This window comes from Pristis pectinata, chromosome 9, assembly GCF_009764475.1.
Source record: "Pristis pectinata isolate sPriPec2 chromosome 9, sPriPec2.1.pri, whole genome shotgun sequence".
Classification (NCBI taxonomy): Eukaryota; Metazoa; Chordata; class Chondrichthyes; order Rhinopristiformes; family Pristidae; genus Pristis; species Pristis pectinata.
The window spans coordinates 76,045,022-76,063,608 of NC_067413.1; positions in this window are offsets into that span (position 1 = coordinate 76,045,022).

Sequence of the window (18,587 nt, forward strand, 5' to 3'; positions counted from 1 at the left end):
AGACCTGGTAGAAGTAGATTGGGAGTAGCTGCTATAGGGGGAAAACAACATCTGATAAGTAGGAGGCATTCAAAAGTGAAATAGTAAGAGTTCAGAGTCACCTGTAAGAGTAAGAGGCAGAGATGGTTAAGATCAGGGAACCTTCGTTAACAAAGGACATTGAAGGTTTGATCGGGGAAAAGAAAGAAGCATTTGTCAAGTATAGCAAATTGATATTAAATTTTTGAGAATTATAGATACAGGAGAGAAAGAAATAAGGAGGGAATAAAGGGGCTATGAAATGACCTTGGCAAGTAGAATTAAGAAGAATCCTAAAATCTTTTGTAAGTATGTTAGAAGCAAGAAGGTAGCTAAGGAGAGAGAAGGTCCCCTCAAGGGTAATCTATACTTCTCATCGGTATTCACCAGAGAGAAGGGTGTGGAGGATGGAGAGTTACAGAAGGTGTACACTAATGATCTGGAGCATGTCTGCATCAGGAAAGAGGAAGTTTTAGAAATATTGGAGCACATTTGGATGGATAACTCCCAAGATCTGACGGGATCTATCCCTGGATGCTAAGGAAGGGCAAGGGAGGAGTTTGCTGGGGCTCTGACAGAGATGTTTTATGTACCAGAAGACTGGAGGAGAGCTAATATTGTCCCCTTATTCAAAAAGGGCAGAAAAGTTAAGCCTGGAAACTACAGTGCAGTGAGCCTTACATCAGTGGTAGAGAAGTTGTGTGGTGACCACAACTGTACACAGTACACCAAATGTGGTCTAATCAATGTTTTGTACAGCTGCAACATGCCATCCCAACTCTTATACTCAATGCCCCAGCCTATGTATACCAGATGCCTTCTTTGCTACCAAATCTATCTGTGTTGTCACTTTCAGCGAACTATAGACTTACACCCCAAGGAACCTTAGGAATATTGATGTACAGAGAGACCTTGGGGTGTAAACATTTGAGCAGGTACTTAGACAGGAAAGGCATAGATAGGGCCTATTGCAGGCAAATAGGATTAGCATAGGTAGGCTTCACAGTCAGTATGGACGAGGTAAGGTAAGATAAGTTAAGATATCTTTATTAGTCACATGCACATCGAAACACACAGTGAAATGCATCTTTTGCGTAGAGTGTTGTGGCGGCAGCCCGTAGTTGTCACCACGCTTCCTGCGCCAACACAGAATGCCCACAACTTCCTAACCCATACGTCTTTGGAATGTGGGAGGAAACCGGAGCACCCAGAGGAAACCCACACAGACACACGGGGAGAACGTACAAACTCCTTACAGACAGCAGCGGGAATTGAACCCGGGTCGCTGGCACTGTAATAACGTTACGCTAACCGCTACACTACCGTACCTTGGTTTGAAAGGGCCTGATTCTGTGTTATATGTTTCAATGATTCTATGACTGAACATCACAGCCCTCCAAGGTTGAGAATTCCAGAGATTTCCAATATGTCATTCAAAGAAACTTCCCCTGATTTCAGTTCTAAATGGCTGATGGCTTATCACGCTAGTTTAGGCTCTCTAGCCAGAAGAAACAGTCTCTCAGCAACTTAAGGTCTCAGTCCCTTAATGTCTCAATGAATTATTTCTCATCCTTCTAAACTCTATATTCAAAGCTAGTCTTACTCAATCTCTTGTCATAGATCAATCCATCGTCACAGATAATCACAGAAAATTTCCCTACAGTACAAAGATGGCTGGGCTAGCATATTATGAGGAAGACACAAAGATCTTGCAAAGGGATGTAGATAGGTTACATGAGTGGCCAAAAGTTGACAGATGGAGTACAATGCGGGAAAATGTGAAATTATCCATTTTGGTGGAAGAATGAAAAAGCAAAATATTATTTAAATGGGGTGAGACTACAATATGTTGTCAAACAAATGGAACCACAAAGAGTGAAGGGGTATGGGGGTGAGGAGAAAGAGGTGTTGAGGCCAAGATTGGATCAGCCATAATCTTATTGAATGGCAGAATAGCTCAAGAGATTAACTGTCCTAGTCTGGATCCTATTTCTTATGTTCTTATTTTATGAATCAATCTAGTGAATCTACTGCAAGACAAGCATATATTTCCCTTGGATGAAGACCATGGTATATTGGTGTATCATTTGAAAATAATTTATATGGTTACAGAATGCAATGGCATCATCATGAATTTCTAGAGGCTTGGACTAAAAAATCCAGAAATCTGAGTTCCAATTCCATGATGGCAGTTTTATGATTTAACTTCATTTAATAATCTGGGAATAAAAATGTTAAAAGTCATTAGTCATCGTAAATGCCTTTCAGGGGAGTAATCTACATCCTTCCATGGTCTGGCCTATTTGTACCTCCAGGTTGACTCTTAAGTGCCAATTCAAAGGCAATTAGGGACAGACAACAAATGCTGACCTTGCCTGTAAAGCAGAGAAAATTGATTTTTTTTTAACAGAAGACCTTGTCTAGAAGCTCTTGGTGTCTGACGATGTTATTGTTATTTGCTTTTGCAAGCAGTCACAACACGGTTCAAGGTTCACCCAAAAGTACATTGCAAATGGGGACAAGGATGACACCAATGGGAAAAGCATTGCAAAAAAAGACGCTGTGGTTGTGATGTAAAATCCCCAGTGGCGAGCATCCTGGGTAAAGGCTCAGTGGGTACGATTGTGCTGGTACCAATGGATAAGCTCAGAGACAGAGCAAATCTACAGTTAATGTTATGTCTTTGCACTGTACTGCTGCTGCAAAAACAACAGATATCAAAACATATAAATCAGTGATAATAAATCTGATTCTGAGTCTGAGGTAATAGCATCACTCTAGCGCAGCTACAGTTGCTAGTAAAATTGCAACAGCTGATTTTGAAGTTAAAGTTAAAGCAAGGTGGACATTATAAGTCAGCCACATGGTGAGATAATTGGAGGAGTCAGAATGAAGACTGCTCGTCCACAGTTGTATTGTATATTTGGGTGGACCTTGGACTGCATTGGGTGTGCTGGTAAACGCTAACTAACATACAATCCCTAGCATACCAGCAACATCTAAACAGGGATTTTGACAAGCAGAGAACAAGCTCAAGCACGAGTAGGTTTCAAAGGCAACCTAGGAGTGTATTGCAAGGCAAGTAAATTTTTCAACTAATTTTTTTCAAATTACTTTTCAGGTGAGGATGAATTTGTCCTTCTTGATCAATAACATTCTTGAGGTGGAATAAAATGATGAGAATGTGCAGGCATTGAATGCCATAATGTAGAAGAAAGGCAACAATTTTACTCACAGTAATCAGCTCTGAATCATACACTCACTAACTTAGCAGCTCCTCAGAAAATGAAAGACATTGAAGTAGTTCAGAGGTTAGAAGAGTATTTCAAGTCACAGCCATCTGAGAAGGTGAGAAGCTTAAATTTGGCATACATAATCAAAAAATGGCAACAACAGTGAAATCCATCAAAGACCCATTCTGGCATTGCCATTTTGGAGAGATTTTAATTTGGAATAACCAAGTATCCAAAGAGTGTCACGCCACAGAACTCTGCTCCTCAATGGTAATCATTCATCACTATTCCAGAGGATTTCCTGGTCACATTCACAGAGATTACTCAGATAATTAGCAGGATGTACTTCTGATGCATGTGTACAAATAGCCTCTGCAAAGCTGGGCCAACCTGAACATGTAACCGAATTTAGTGAGCAGAGCAGAGAGGCTGCAATTGAGGGAAAAGGTAATGACTCAAGGCAAAGAAAAGTAATTCAACCAAGTGAAAGAGTTAGACTCACCAGACCAATGAGAGAGTCAGAAATGTCCATGTTGATTAGATGATCATAGCAAGAGGCAATCCTGAAGATGCTGAGGTGATTTGTGATGATGAATCTGTTCTCAATGTCAATATTGAGTGAAGTCCTGTTGAAGAGGTATAGAAAAGCAGTGATTTGAGCCAAGAGGCTGCAAGGAAATATTATGTCATAGGCAATTACACAGCTCAGAAGGTTGAACTAATTAAGATAGCCAGACAACGGACAAAATCTGTAATGACTCATTAGTCATTTTATACATACAAAATCTGTCATAACTCTGAGTGGGCACAGCACATTCTGAAAGGTGGGGGTGAGCAGCCAAAGGTCATGGTCCATATTGGTACTAACGACGAATAACTCAGGAAGAGAGATGGGGTCCTGCAAAGAGAATTTAGGGAGCTAGGCAGGAAGTTAAAAAGCAGGACGTCCAGGGTGGTAATCTCAGGATTATTGGCTGTACCATGTGCTCATGAGGAAAAAGGTAGGAAGGTATACAGTTAAGGAGTTAGTTCAGGGGGAAGGGCTTCAGGTGGATCATTGGACCCATCAGGTAAATATCAGTCTTTGAAAGCTGAATAGGTTGGGGAAGTGGCTGAGCCAGCTCTCAAACTTGTGGGCAGTGCTGGTGTTTTGCCATCCTCCTATGATTAATGGAAATCCCTGCCGGGCAGATTTCTGGAAGGTCAGTAGCTCCAAGGTAAATTTAAATTTATGTATAGATTCAGCAGGTTGTCTGCTATGCTCTCCACTGACTGGAAAATCCTTATTGCTGTGTCTTTCCTGATCCAGGATATTAAAGGTCAGATGCTAATGCTGTGGGAATCCTTTGGGAAATAGGGCATCCCTTACTGATCTTGTACATGATAGCCAATTTCCATTTCTATACAGGACATTTGGCAATTCTACTGACCCTTATATATCAATAGATCAAGATTGGCTGACATGTACCAGTCTCTCACTGTTTAAAAATCCTTCAGTGAATTTATCCTGACAACCACTGCATAAATTTACATTTTCCCAGACTGTACTCCATCTGCTACCATCTTATTCATTTGTTAAATCTGCTTATATCCATTTGTGTCCATCTTAGAATTCACTTTCCCACTCAGCTTTGTATCATCAGAAAAAGATAGAACATAGAACAGTACAGTACACTACAGGCCATTCAGCCCATGATGTTGTGCCGATCTTGATGCCAATTTATACTAAATGTCCTCCTCCTGTTTATCATCCATAATCCCTCCATTCCTTTAATATTCATGTGTCTATCTAAAAGCCTCTTAAACTCTGCCAAACTGCCTGATTCCACTGCTACCCCAATAACCATTTCAGGCACCTACCACTCTCTACATTATAAACTTGCTGCTCACATCACCTTTAAATTTCCCTCCTCTAACCTTAAAAGCATGTCCCCTGGTGTTTGACATTTTTACCTTTGGGAACAGATTCTGACCGTCTACCCTATCTGTACCTCTCATAATTTAAAAAACCTCTCTCAGGTCTCCCCTCAGCCTCTGACATTCTAAGGAGAACAACCCAAATTTGTCCAACCTATCCTTTTAGCTCATGCCCTCTAATCCAGGCAGCATCCTGGTAAACCTCTTCCGCACCTTTTCCACAATCTCCACATTCTCCCTATAAGGGGGCAACCAGAACTGCACACATGACCATGACCATTGACATAGAACTTCTAATGCACAGAAATGGGTGAACTAATTGACGGGGTACTCTTGAGCATTCTGGTGGACCCTCTGTCTGCAAATTACTGAGAAAGCTCAGGAGTGAGGTGGGCAGAGGTTAGAGGGGAGAAAGACCTTGTCATTGGAGAATGAGAATCAGGTCCTGTATCAGGTCATCGAGGAAGGTTTACTGGGCGGGTTAGCTCACTGAGAATTAGGGCTAGGAAGGGAATCCTCACCAGGGATAGGGGTTGGGTTGGGTCTTCTACAATGACAGGAGCTAGGGTTTGGATGGCAGGGATCAGGGCAGGTGGCAGAAACATTCAGGATTGAGGCCTGGAGTCAGAGGTCAGGACAAGGTTCTTCACCAGGGTCAGTCCTTGTGGGGAGATTTTCCACACAAGGACTGGGGTCAGACTTCATGTGCTGAAAGGTGAATCTTTACTGAAGGTTAGAGTCTTCACAAGAATAGGGACCTGGTGATGGGGCCAGGAAGTGGATCTCTGATTATTGCTGGAAAGTGGGGGTCAAGCCTTCACCTAGGATTGGGCCCAGCTGCCCCTCTAGTAGGGCAATCTTTGAGGATTGGGGCCTCGGGTCAGGGGACAGGAGGTGGATCATCATAGAGAGACCAGGAATCAGAGATCATGTTAATGCACCGGTGTGGGTGGGGGAGGTGAGAAATGTGGCCTCCATTGGATATTATCAGGAGTCACAAAGTCAGAGACTTGGGCCAGTCAGGAGGTCATTTTGGAAAACAGATGGAGGAGGCTGGTCATAAGGAAAGCAGATGATTGGGGGCAGGGGATTGGAGGGGCCTCAGAGAATCAAACATGTCTCAAGGGGGTTAGAAGATCAGAGTGGTCTGAGTTCAGAGTATGAGAGGGTTAAAGCATCAAAAGGGACTTGGAAGATCAGAGCATCAAAGCCTTAGAGCATTGGGGCATCATAAGGATCACATCAGACGTGCAAGAATACCCAGTCAAATTTCCAGAGTAATATTGCTTCACTCCAGGTAAAATGAATATTCAATCACAATACTCCGAAAGAACAGTAATATGTGATTGAATTCTAAACCCCAGTTTTATTCATCTAAGTCAATAACATAAAATGTGAATATCTGAGAGCCAGGTACTGATCTCTATAGCAACCTACTGGTAAAAGACACATTTTATTCCTGCACTCTGTTTTCTCTCCCTTACCCAGCACTCTGGGCATGCTGATATGTTCTGCTGCACCTCATAAGCTCTCATATTGTGTAATTACCTTTCATCAGGTATCTTGTCAAAAGGAGGATTGTTTTGAATAATTGCTCTCTTACTGCAGATTAGTTCAATTTGATTATATCCTTTATGGAAACATCATCTTGCCATTTGGTTTCATTGGCAATCAGCATCATTTAAACTGTTGCATAAACTAATACAGCATGAGATAAATGTAGCCTTGCTGATTGTCCATAAAATTTCAGGGCAAACCAAATAGATTGTTGCAGAGATTGTAATCACGTGAAATAGAGGGAGGAAAATAAAGGCAAAGATTGTCTTCCTCTAAACTGACACTGACAATGTTTAATAACAGTTATTTATGTTATTTTTGCCTGTTGACTCATTTCTGTTGGGAGTTCTCTGTAATTATTGTCAGAGGATAATGGATGTTTGGCAGTGCAAATGTTTTCATGTTTTCAGCAAAGGTTGAAGGTGTTAATATAGTTTGTTCATACGCCTGGAGTAATATAATGATGGGACAATGAGTAGCATTAACTATCCTAATATTGTTCCCATGAAGTTATAATTGTGTTTTACAAAGCTTAATACTAATGTTGGCTTTCACTTTCAAGTATGATAGTAATGGAGGAAACAAGTGTAATATTTTGAAAAAATTTGCAGAGCTTCATGAAATGCAAAATCAAGGCACTTTGGTTTCATAGTCACAAATACATTGGCAAAAAGAAATCCTTTTATGCTATAATGTATTTTAACATTGCTACATTCCAGGGATGCCCAAGCTGTAACCTATGGGCCCAATTTGTCCCTATGTAATTCTTACTTGAGATGCTGAATAACTACTAGGCTCTAATAATCTACTGTGCATGGTTAAGGCTTATGTTGGAAAGCAGATTGCATATGTGAGGGGGGTAGGGGTGGGGGTTTCAGAGAGAAGTTTCAGTCCTGGTGAGGGATTTTTAGATAAGAGAGTGGAAAGGTCAAGCAGATGGTTGTGCTTTAGAGAGAGAAATATGAGAAGGCTCGTTTGACGATCAGCAGCAGGTATGGGTGGTATAAGAAATATTAAAGAAGACACCTACAGAGGAAGATGGATTTCTTAGATTTCCCAGCAGTGACCCACATGAGGTCAGGCCTTTAAACGAACATTGAAGCAGACCCCAGTTGACAACTGCTTTAGAGTTTTTGCAAGTGACATTAAACCAACATAATGCGGATTTTGACGTCACTGCATGAACAACAACAACAATCCCATGCTAGGGCCTCATAGAAGAGACACAAGAGACTGCCAATGCTGGAATCTGGAGCAAACAACAATCTGCTGGAGGAACATAGCGGGTCGAGCAGCACCTGTGGGAGGAAAGGAATTGTTTTGGGTTGAAACCCTGAGAGTGTAGACGGGAGATGACCAACTGAGCGTGGAGAGGGGAGATGGCCAGTATAAAGAGGAGAAGGGGAGTGGTGAGACAGGAGTCCAAGGTGATTGGTGGAATGAGGAGGGGTGTAAGATGACAGGCAGGTTGTGCCAGGTAGAGGATGGAAGCAGTGGTGGACTTGGGAGACAGTTGCAGGTAAATAAGAGATGGAGGCAGAGAGAGAGAGAGAAGAGAAAATCCTATATATTGAAAGCAAGGTGGGGGAGGAGAGTGTGAAGGCTGGACACAGCTGCTGGAGGGAGATAAGCAGGAATACAAAGTGCTACCAGTGCTGGACTCTTGATAAGTAAAGGAGGTGAGAATGGGAACCATTAGAAGAGGGGTCAATGGCAGATGGAAACAGATCCAGATGGGGAGGGGGTGAGGGGGGAACATGTCCCCCCTCTGTCAGAGGTTACAGAGGGACATAGATAGGATGCAAAGTTGGGCTGAGAAGTGGCAGATGCAGTTCAACCCAGATAAGTGTGATGTGGTTCATTTTGGTAGGTCAAATATGTTGGCGAAAAGTAGTATTAATGGTAGGACTCTTGGCAGTGTGGAGGATCAGAGGGATCTTGGGGTCCGAGTCCATAGGACACTCAAAGCAGCTGCGCAGGTTAAGTCTGTGGTTAAGAAGGCATATGGTGTATTGTCCTTCATCAATCGGGGAATTGAATTTAGGAGCTGAGAGGTATTATTGCAACTATATAGGTCCCTGGTCAGACCCCACTTGGAGTATTGTGCTCAGTTCTGGTCGCCTCACTACAGGAAAGATGTGGAAGCCATAGAGACGGTGCAGAGGAGATTTACAAGGATGCTGCCTGGAGTGCAGAGCATGCCTTATGAAAGCAGGCTGAGGGAACTCGGCCTTTTCTCCTTGGAGAGACGGAGGATGAGGGGCGACCTGATAGAGGTGTATAAGATGATGAGAGGTATTGATCAGGTAGATAGTCACAGGCTTTTCCCCAGGGCTGAAATGATGGCTACAAGAGGACATAGGTTTAAGGTGCTGGGGAATAGATATAGAGGAGATGTCAGGGGTAAGTTTTTTACTCAGAGAGTGGTGAGTGCGTGGAATGGGCTGCCGGAAACGGTGGTGGAGGCGGATACGATAGGGTCTTTTAAGAGACTGTTGGATAGGTACATGGAGCTGAATAAAATAGAGGGCTATTGCTAAGCCTGGTAATTTCTAGGGTAGGGACATGTTCAGCACAGCTTTGTGGGCCGAAGGGCCTGAATTGTGCTGTGGTTTTTCTATGTTCTATGTGGGTGAACTGTGTCTGTACTGGGAACTAGTAGGGGAAAGGGGATGAAGATGGGTGATGGGGGGGCTTGGGGGGGCGGTGTTAATGGAAAGGGGATAAAAATGGGAGGACCGGAGGAGGATCAGAAGGAGAGAGAGGGGGGAAAAGGGGGAGGGGGGAAAGGAGGAAACAACCCAACAGAGGGGGTTTACCCGAACTTGGAAAACTCCGTATTCATGCCATTGGTTTGTAGACTACCCAGGCGGAATATAAGGCGTTGTTCCTCCAGTTTATGTTGGGCTTCACTCTGGCAGTAGAGAAGGCCGGGGATGGACTGGTCAGTGCGGAAATGGGAAGGGGAATTGAAATAGCATGCAACTGGGAACTCTAGGGTCCTAGCTATGACTGTCTTTTTGTTGGCTATATGGAACAGTCCCTGTTCCACACCATCTCCGGCACCACTTCCCAAATCTTTCTCCATTATATTGAGGACTGCATAGGTGCTGCTTCCTGCACCTGTGTAAAACTCATCAATTTTCTTACCTTCGCCACTAACTTCCACCCTGCTCTCAAATTCATATGGACAATTTCCGACACTTCTCTCCCTTTTCTAGATCTCACTGTCTCCATCTCAGGAGACAAACTATCCACTGATATTTAATATAAACCCACCAACTATCACACCTACTTAGACTACACCTCTTCCCACTCTGTCTCTTGTAAGGATGCCATTCCTTTCTCCCAGTTTCTTCGTCTTTGCCGCATCTGCTCTCAAGATGAGGCCTTCCATTCCAGGACATCTGAAGTGTCCTCCTTTTCCAGGAAATGTGGCTTTCCTTCTGCTGTGATTAATGGAGCCCACTCTCATATCTCCTCGTTCTTCTGCTCTCACTCCACCTCCCTCCAGACAGAACAGAGATCGAGTTCCCCTAGTCCTCACCTTTCACCCTATGAGCCTCCACATCCAGCATATCATCCTTCACCTTTCCTGCCAGCTGCAATGAGATCCCATCACCAGCCACATCTTCTCCTCCCTACCTCTTTCCACCCTCCGCAGGCACCACTCCCTCTGTGACTCCTTGGTCCACTCATTCCTCCACACCCACCCCTCCTGCCCCCTCCTCCCCGCTTGCCTGACCCCTGGCACTTTCCCCTGCAGCCGCAGTAGATGTAACATTTGTCCTTACACCTCCTTCCTCACCACCATCCAGGGACGTAAACAGTCCTTCCAGGTGAGGCAAATGTTCATGTGCATCTCCTCCAACCTTGTCTACTGCATTCGGTGCTCCCAATGTGGCGTCCTCTACATCGGCGAGACCAAGCTCAGACTGGGCGACCATTTCGCTGAGTATCTACACTCCATCCACCTTGCTCATTCGCCTCTCAATTCTTTTTCTCTCTCTTTGTCTGCCTCCATCTATCATTTATTCACTATCTCCCAACTCCACCTCACTCCCTCTCCTATCTGGTGCAACCTCCCTGTCATCTTACACGCCCATCATTCCACCAATCACCTTGGACTCCTGTCTCATCATTCCCCTTCTCTTTATAGTGGCCATCTCGCTTCTCCACTCTCAGTCCCGGTGAAGGGTTTCGAACTGAAATGTCGACAATTCCTTTCCTCCCACAGATGTTGCTCAACCCACTGAGTTCCTCCAGCAGATTGTTTGTTGCTTTAGGTCCTCATGGAAGTTCTGACAATAATTGACCAAGCCCAATCGTTTGAGCACCATTGCCCTTGTCCTGTTCCCTACATTACTTGCTGACAAACTTGTTTACTCAGGGAACAAGATTTTGGATGAATAAAAACCCCTCTTCCCTATCCATACTCACCCCCCATTACCCTCAAACGTGTGATGAATTTTTGGTTTGTTCCAATATAGGTTTATACTCATTCTACTCCCCACATTGGATCAATAATTTGTTGGTGATGTTTTTCCACACCTTTCCTGAGGCAAAGTCAGTGAATTGGCTGATGTGAATTTTCTATCGTTTGCTCATTTGAATACTTATTTATAGATCCATGTCCAGTCGTGGTGTTTGTAAACATATTCTGCATGTACAGAACATCCAATATTCATGTAAAATTACAGCCACTTTATTTCCACCTCATGCATATTCATGACAGTGCAATTTACATTTATAATTCAACATAACGTGAGTATATGCCCTTAAGTCATTCTAAAGTAATCTTGCTACCTGATGTGCACTCTCTCCTACTAACACCTGGTCAGCATTCAATTTGTGCACATCTCACTGAGCTTTTATCAAATCATACTTCCTTTAAGCTATTGTAAACAGGCAAAGATTGCAGGCTGAGATGGTTATATCAGGTAACAAAATACTACAGCAGCCTCTTGGAAGATGAGCTTTTATCTGCTGAACTTGCTGACTACAACAGTGGCTGTGAAAGTCATCACTGCTGTCAGTTCTTCTGCCTTTGGTTTCTTCCAAAGTGGTACTAAAGGCATAAATGCCAAGTGGTCACTGCATATAAACGCATAAACCAGGGATGGACTAATTATCTTCCAGGTCTTGGTGTTATGTATTTACCCCTCAACCTCCCCACCCCCATCCGCATAAAGACAACTGGCAGAATGAGTGAGCAGTTGCATTTACTCTCTGACTGGCTTAGCTTAGGTACAGGGTGTCTTTAATTGCACTAATGGAGTACTGTAGCATTGGAGTCAGTCCAGAAGAGATCCACCAGTTAATTCCTATGACAAAAGGCTGTCCTATCATGAGCAGCTAAAGAAATTAAATCTGCATTCCTCTGGAGTTTAGAAGAATGAGGATTGATCTGACTGAAACATTTAAGATCCCAAGGAGGAATGGTAGGGTAATTGTTGAGATGTTACCCGGAGTGGAGAATCTTAAAAGAGGGGTGTAGTTATAAAACTAGGCGGAGATCAATTAAAAATGATTGCCTAGGAACCTCGCAGTGAGTGGTGAATCCCTGGAATTCTTTGCTCCAGAGACTGTGTAGGCTAGATCATTGGAGATATTTAAAGCAGATACATTTTTGAAAGATTGGGAATTGGTGGCTATGGTGTACTGGCACTAGAGGAGATGAGGCTGGAGCAGATCATCCATGATCATATTGAATGATGGGGCAGGCCTGAGGGGCCAGGTGGCCTACTCCTGCTCCCTTTTTCTTATGTTCTAATCTTGACCACACAGCCTGAAATTCTTATCATGAAAAGGGAAGTTATTACATCTATGTACAGCTGACCAGTTCAATCACAAAAAGTGATTGTGTGCCAGATTCCCTGGGAACAATTACGATGTTTTCATACAGCAGATGTCCAGTATACCAAACCTATTCATTCCAGGGGCAAGATATCAATGGAGTGAATGTCCGGGGAATGGTGATAAATATCGCCATAACCCCAAAGTTTACATGGCCTTGATCTTAGCCTGTAAGGACTCATTAAGTCCATGCTTGAAATTCCAGGGAGGCAATTGCCTCTTCCATGAGAGACATTCTTGAAAATATCTCCGCTACCAATCCACTAGTGACAAAGCAGAACACCTCCCTACTCTCTGTGGGCAGGCATGGTAGTGTAGCGGTTAGCATAACACTTTACAGTGCTAGCGATGCGGGTTCAATTCCAGCTGCTGTAAGGAATTTGTATGTTATCCCTGTGTCTACATAGGTTTCCACTGGGTGCTCCAGTTTACTCCTACATTCCAAAAGATGTATGGGTTAGGAAGTTGTGGGCATGCTATGTTGGTGACACTTGTGGGCTGCCCCCAGAATGCTCTATGCAAAAGATGCATTTCACTGTGTGCTTCGATGTGCATATGACTAATAAAGATATCTTAAGATCTTAAATCTTATAGTCAGCGCATGTATCTCAAGTTTGTCAGTATCTTTCAGTATTGCTGAAGCACTTCCAACATTCTCCTTCTCAATAATGGCTGCCAGATTTGGGTCTAGTTGAGCAGAACCTGGAGACGATGGTCTTGGAGAATATTTTTGAAATGGCAGAAGGTTGAAAGTTGCTCGTGAAAATCAAAAAGATGTAGATGCTGGAAACCTGAGATAAAAACAGGAAGTGCTGGAAGGACTCAGCAGGCCTGGCAGCATCAGCAGAAAGAGAAATAAAGCCAATATCTTAGGTCCAAGACCCTTCGTCAAACGTTGACTGTGTTTCTCTTTCCACAGATGCTACCGAGCCTGCTGACTGTTTCCAGCATTTTCTGTTTTTATTTATAAAAGCTGCTGGTGTTCATGAACCTCGCTGCAGTTGTACATGAATCACTAAAAGTTAATTTACAGCTAGAGCAAGCCATTAGGAAGACAAGCTTCATGTTGGCCTTTATTGCAAGAGAACTTGAGTACAAGAGTATAGATGTCTTATTGGAGTTACAGTGAAACTCTAATAACCCAGCACCCTAAGGAATTAGCTGGTATCAAACTCGCAGGTTTTCCAGACTAATGGATGTCTCTCCTACTAATACCCCAACACACTCTGATTTCACTTTTTTTAAAACATGTTACACAGTAGTATAATAAATTTTCCAGCGAATCTGATGTTTAAAGGGAGCATGAAACAGAATCTGCTGAAATCCTGTTTGTATATTTCAGCTTGTATGTTTTAGTTTGTCAAAAGAAACTGAACCCTGGCTCTGGCCACATACCCGGCCCACAAATCCAGACACAGGCCTGCACTCTGGATGACCTGCTTTGGCCACACACCCTGCTTGCGTTCTGGACCATCAGCTTACACTCCTGACGAATGAGCAGGTCAGGTGCCAAACCATCAGAATTTCCAAATAGTCAGATACTAGATTAAGTGAGTTTTACTGTATGTAGGGTCCAAGTGAGACCACACCTGAAATATTGCTATCGGTCTGGTCTCTCTACCGAAGAAAAGATATACTTGTAATAAGAGAGCATGCATGAAACGTTCATCAGTTTGATTAGTGGGAACCTGGCATAGTTCTGAGGATAGATTAGTGGACTGAGCCTATGCTTTGCAGAGTTTTGAAGAATGAAAGATAATTTCATTGAATCAAACAAAATTCTTACAAAGCTTGACAGGATAGATGCAGGGATGATGTTCCCTGGCTGGGATATCTCGAACTGGAAGTCACAGTCTCAAAATATGGATTTGAACATGCAGGACTGAGATGAAATTTCTTCACCCAGAAGATTGTGAATCATTTGAATTCCCTACTTAAGAGACCAGTGGAGGGTCTGTCGCTGAGTATATTCAAGACAGAAATCGTTAGAGTTTTGGATACAATGTGAATCAATGTGGTTAATCCAGTAAATAGATTTCCGGACAAATGGGCATTTCTCCATAAAAGATTTTCTTCAATAAAAGATCAGGCATATTCTTAACAAGTGGTAGACTGAGCTTGGAGGTCTGAAGGGTTTACTCCTGTTTCTGTTTCTTAAGTTATGTTGCACTTGCCAACACAAATTCTCCACAATAGTGCCTGCCACCAGTGCTTCTTTATTGTGAAGCATGAGGCACAAACACAACTAACTGGACCCACTTACAGGCATCCTCCTGTTTCTTTCACTCCTGCACATCCTGCAGCTCCCTTTGTATGCTTAAAGATGAAAAAACAGGATATAATTTAGCTGTGGAAAATGATAATGATCCCCATACTCAATTTTTTATGGTCTAAACATTGAAGAAAAAAAGCCAGAATGTGGATTTGAGATATTTGCATCTCTAATCCACATGCTGATTTTACTCTATTACTACGTACCAGGTTACGTAAGCTCCTGCCTTTAAATGTCCAATGGAGAGGGATGTCTTCTCCTCTGGATCTGTTAAGTGGACTATTAATGGCTGCACGTTTCCATCCTCTTTGCACTTTGTGCATCCTAGTCCACTGAGTCCACTGAGTCAGTGTGGGTGGAAGTCAGAAACAGAAAGGGAGTGATCACTCTATTGGGAGTATTCTACAGACCCCTCAATAGCAGCAGAGATGCTGATGAGCAGATCAGGAGGCAGATTTTGGAGAAGTGCAAAAATGACAGGGTTGTTGTCACGGGTGATTTCAACTTCCCTAATATTGATTGGCACCTCCTTAGTGTAAAGGGGATAGATGGGATGGAGTTTGTTCGGTATGTACAGGAAGGATTCCTGACTGAGTATGTGGACAGGCCAACTAGAGGAGAGACCATACTGGACCTGGTACTAGTCAATGAGCCTGATCAGGTTTCATATCTCTCAGTGGGAGAGCATTTTGGAGATAGTGACCATAACTCCTTGACCTTTACCATAGCCTTGGAGAGGGATAGGAGCAGTATGGGAATATGGGAAAGTGTTTAACTGGGGGAAGGGGAATTATGACGCTATTAGGCAGGAACTTGGGAGAGCAAATTGGGAACAGATGTTCTTGGGGAAGTGCACAGCGGAAATGTTGAGGTTGTTTAAGGAATACTTGCATGGGGCTCTGGATAAGCTTGTCCCATTGAGGCAGGGTAATGATGGTAGAGTGAAGGAACCGTGGTTGACATGAGATGTAGAATATCTTGTCAAGAGGAACAAAGAAGCTTACCTAAGGTTTAGAAAGCACGGATCAGACAGGGCTCTGGAGAGTTACAAGGTAACCAGGAGGGAGCTTAAGAATGGACTTAGGAGAGCTAGAAGGGGGCATGAGATGTCCTTGGCGAGTAGGATCAAGGAAAACCCCAAGGCGTTTGATACATATGTGAAGAATAAGAGGATGACTAGAGTGAGGGTAGGACTGATCAGGGATAAAAGAGGAAACATGTGCCTGGAGTCGGAAGAGGAGGGGAGGGTCCTTAATGAATACTTTGCTTTGGTATTCACCAGAGAGAGAGACCTTGATGTTTGTGAGGATGGCATACGACAGACTGATATGCTAGGGCATGTTGATGTGAGTAAAGAGGATGTGCTGGAACTATTGAAAAACATTATGATAGATAAGTCACTGGGGCTGGACAGGATATATCCAAGGTTATTACGGGAAGCTGGGGAAGAGATTTCTGTGCCTTTGGCAACGATCTTTGCATCCTCACTGGCCACAGGAGTAGTGCCAGATGATTGGAGGGTGGCAAATGTTGTTCCTTTGTTTAAGAAAGGAAGTACGGATAACCCTAGGAATTACAGACCAATGAGTCTTACTTCAGTGGTGGGCACATTACTGGAGAAGACTCTTAGAGACAGGATTTATGGGCATTTAGAGAAGCATGGGCTGATTAGGGACAGTCAGCATGGCTTTGTGAGGGGCAGGTCATGCCTCACGTGCCTGATTGAATGTTTTGAGGATGTAACAAAGCACATTGATGAAGGTAGAGCAGTGGATGTGGTGTACATGGATTTTAGTAAGGTGTTTGATAAGGTTCCTTATGGAATTCTTATTCAGAAAGTCAGGAGGAATGGGATCCAGGGAAACTTGGCTGTGTGGATTCAGAATTGGCTCACCCATAGAAGACAGAGGGTGGTGGTAGATGGAGTGTATTCTGCCTGGAGGTCGGTGACCAGTGGTGTTCCGCAGACATCTGTTCTGGAACCCCTGCTCTTTGTGATTTTTATAAATGACTTGGATGAGGATGTGGAAGGGTGGGTTAGTAAGTTTGCTGATGATACAAAGGTTGGTGGTGTAGTGGATAGAGTAGAAGGTTGCTGTAGATTACAACAGGATATTGATAGAATGCAGATCTGGGCTGAGAAGTGGCAGATGGAGTTCAACCCAGATAAGTGTGAAATGATGCACTTCGGGAGATCAAATTCAAAGGCAGAATACAAGGTTAATGGCAGGACTCTCAGCAGTGTGGAGAAACAGAGGGATCTTGGGGTCCATGTCCATAGATCCCTCAAGGTTGCCACGCAAGTCGATAGGGTTGTTAAGAAGGCGTATGGAGTGTTGGCCTTCATAGTCGGGGTATTGAGTTCAAGAGCCGCGAGGTGATGTTGCAGCTCTATAGAACTCTGGTCAGACCACACTTGGAGTATTGTGTTCAGTTCTGGTCACCTCATTATAGAAAGGATGTGGAAGCTTTAGAGAGGGTGCAGAGGAGATTTACCAGGATGCTGCCTGGATTGGAGACCATGTCTTATGAGGATAGGTTGAGCGAGCTAGGGCTTTTGCCTTTGGAGAGAAGGAGGATGAGAGGTGACTTGATAGAGGTGTACAACATGATAAGAGGCATAAATCGAGTGGACAGGCAGAGACTTTTTCCCAGGGTGACAATGGCTAACATGAGGGGACATAATTTTAAGGTGATTGTAGAAAGATTACAGAGAGTGGTGGGTGCGTGGAACGCACTGCTGGCAGAGGTTGTGGGGCAGATACACTAGGGACATCTAAGAGACTCTTAGATGGACACATGAATGATAGAAAAATAGGGGGCTACGTGGGAGGGAAGGATTAGCTAGATCTTAGAGCAGGATAAAATGTCGACACAACGTTGTGGGCTGAAGGGCCTGTACTGTGCTGTAGTGTTCTATGTTCTAGTCCTACAACAATTAATAAAATTGACTTATGGGTAAATTTAGTATATACATGAGATGGATTTGATGCATGTTGGTGAGGAACTATGTCCCATGTCCATCATCTTGCATAAAGAGTAGGATTTGAAACTAATGGTGGCATAAATGAGGAAATGGAAGCAACTAGAAAATGAAGGCTGGATAAAGGTTAATAGTTGTGAGGAATGATGTTATAGAGAGCATTAAGCAAATCATAATGATGGTGAGTGGAGGATATGGATGCGTATTCAAGATGCTGCTTGTACCTTAGTAGGTAAAACCCTGCTCAGGAAGAAGAGGAACTCTTAAAAAGGTAAGCCTGAAATAACAGTTTGGTGAATCAGGAAATGTGCTCACGTTTTCTGAAGTGAACATGAAACTGCTTTTTGTATTTCATCAGAAACTGGACGGAGTGCTCCTGTTCCCCATCTCCTCAACTACCTCTTATTTCTTTTCTTGCTGAGAACAATAGTGCCTGTAAATTGGATCTCGTCCTCTTTTGGTGTGATAAACATATGTTGTTATTCGTGCTTTCACCAATCAGATGCAACCCATGTAGTCATGAAGTTAGGCAAAATTAAGTTAGAAACTGCCCTATGCCACACAGAATCATGTTCTAAAATGGCATCTTTTCTGTTCTCTTTGGAGTTGCTTGAAAATCTTGAAGCTGTTGTTTTATTGCCACAATGGTCACTGAGATGAGCATCACATCTTAAAGATATTCTTTACAATGGCAGCCACAGAACAGCTGATTAAAAAAAAGTGCCATGGAGGAAAGGGGAAGTTTGAGTAC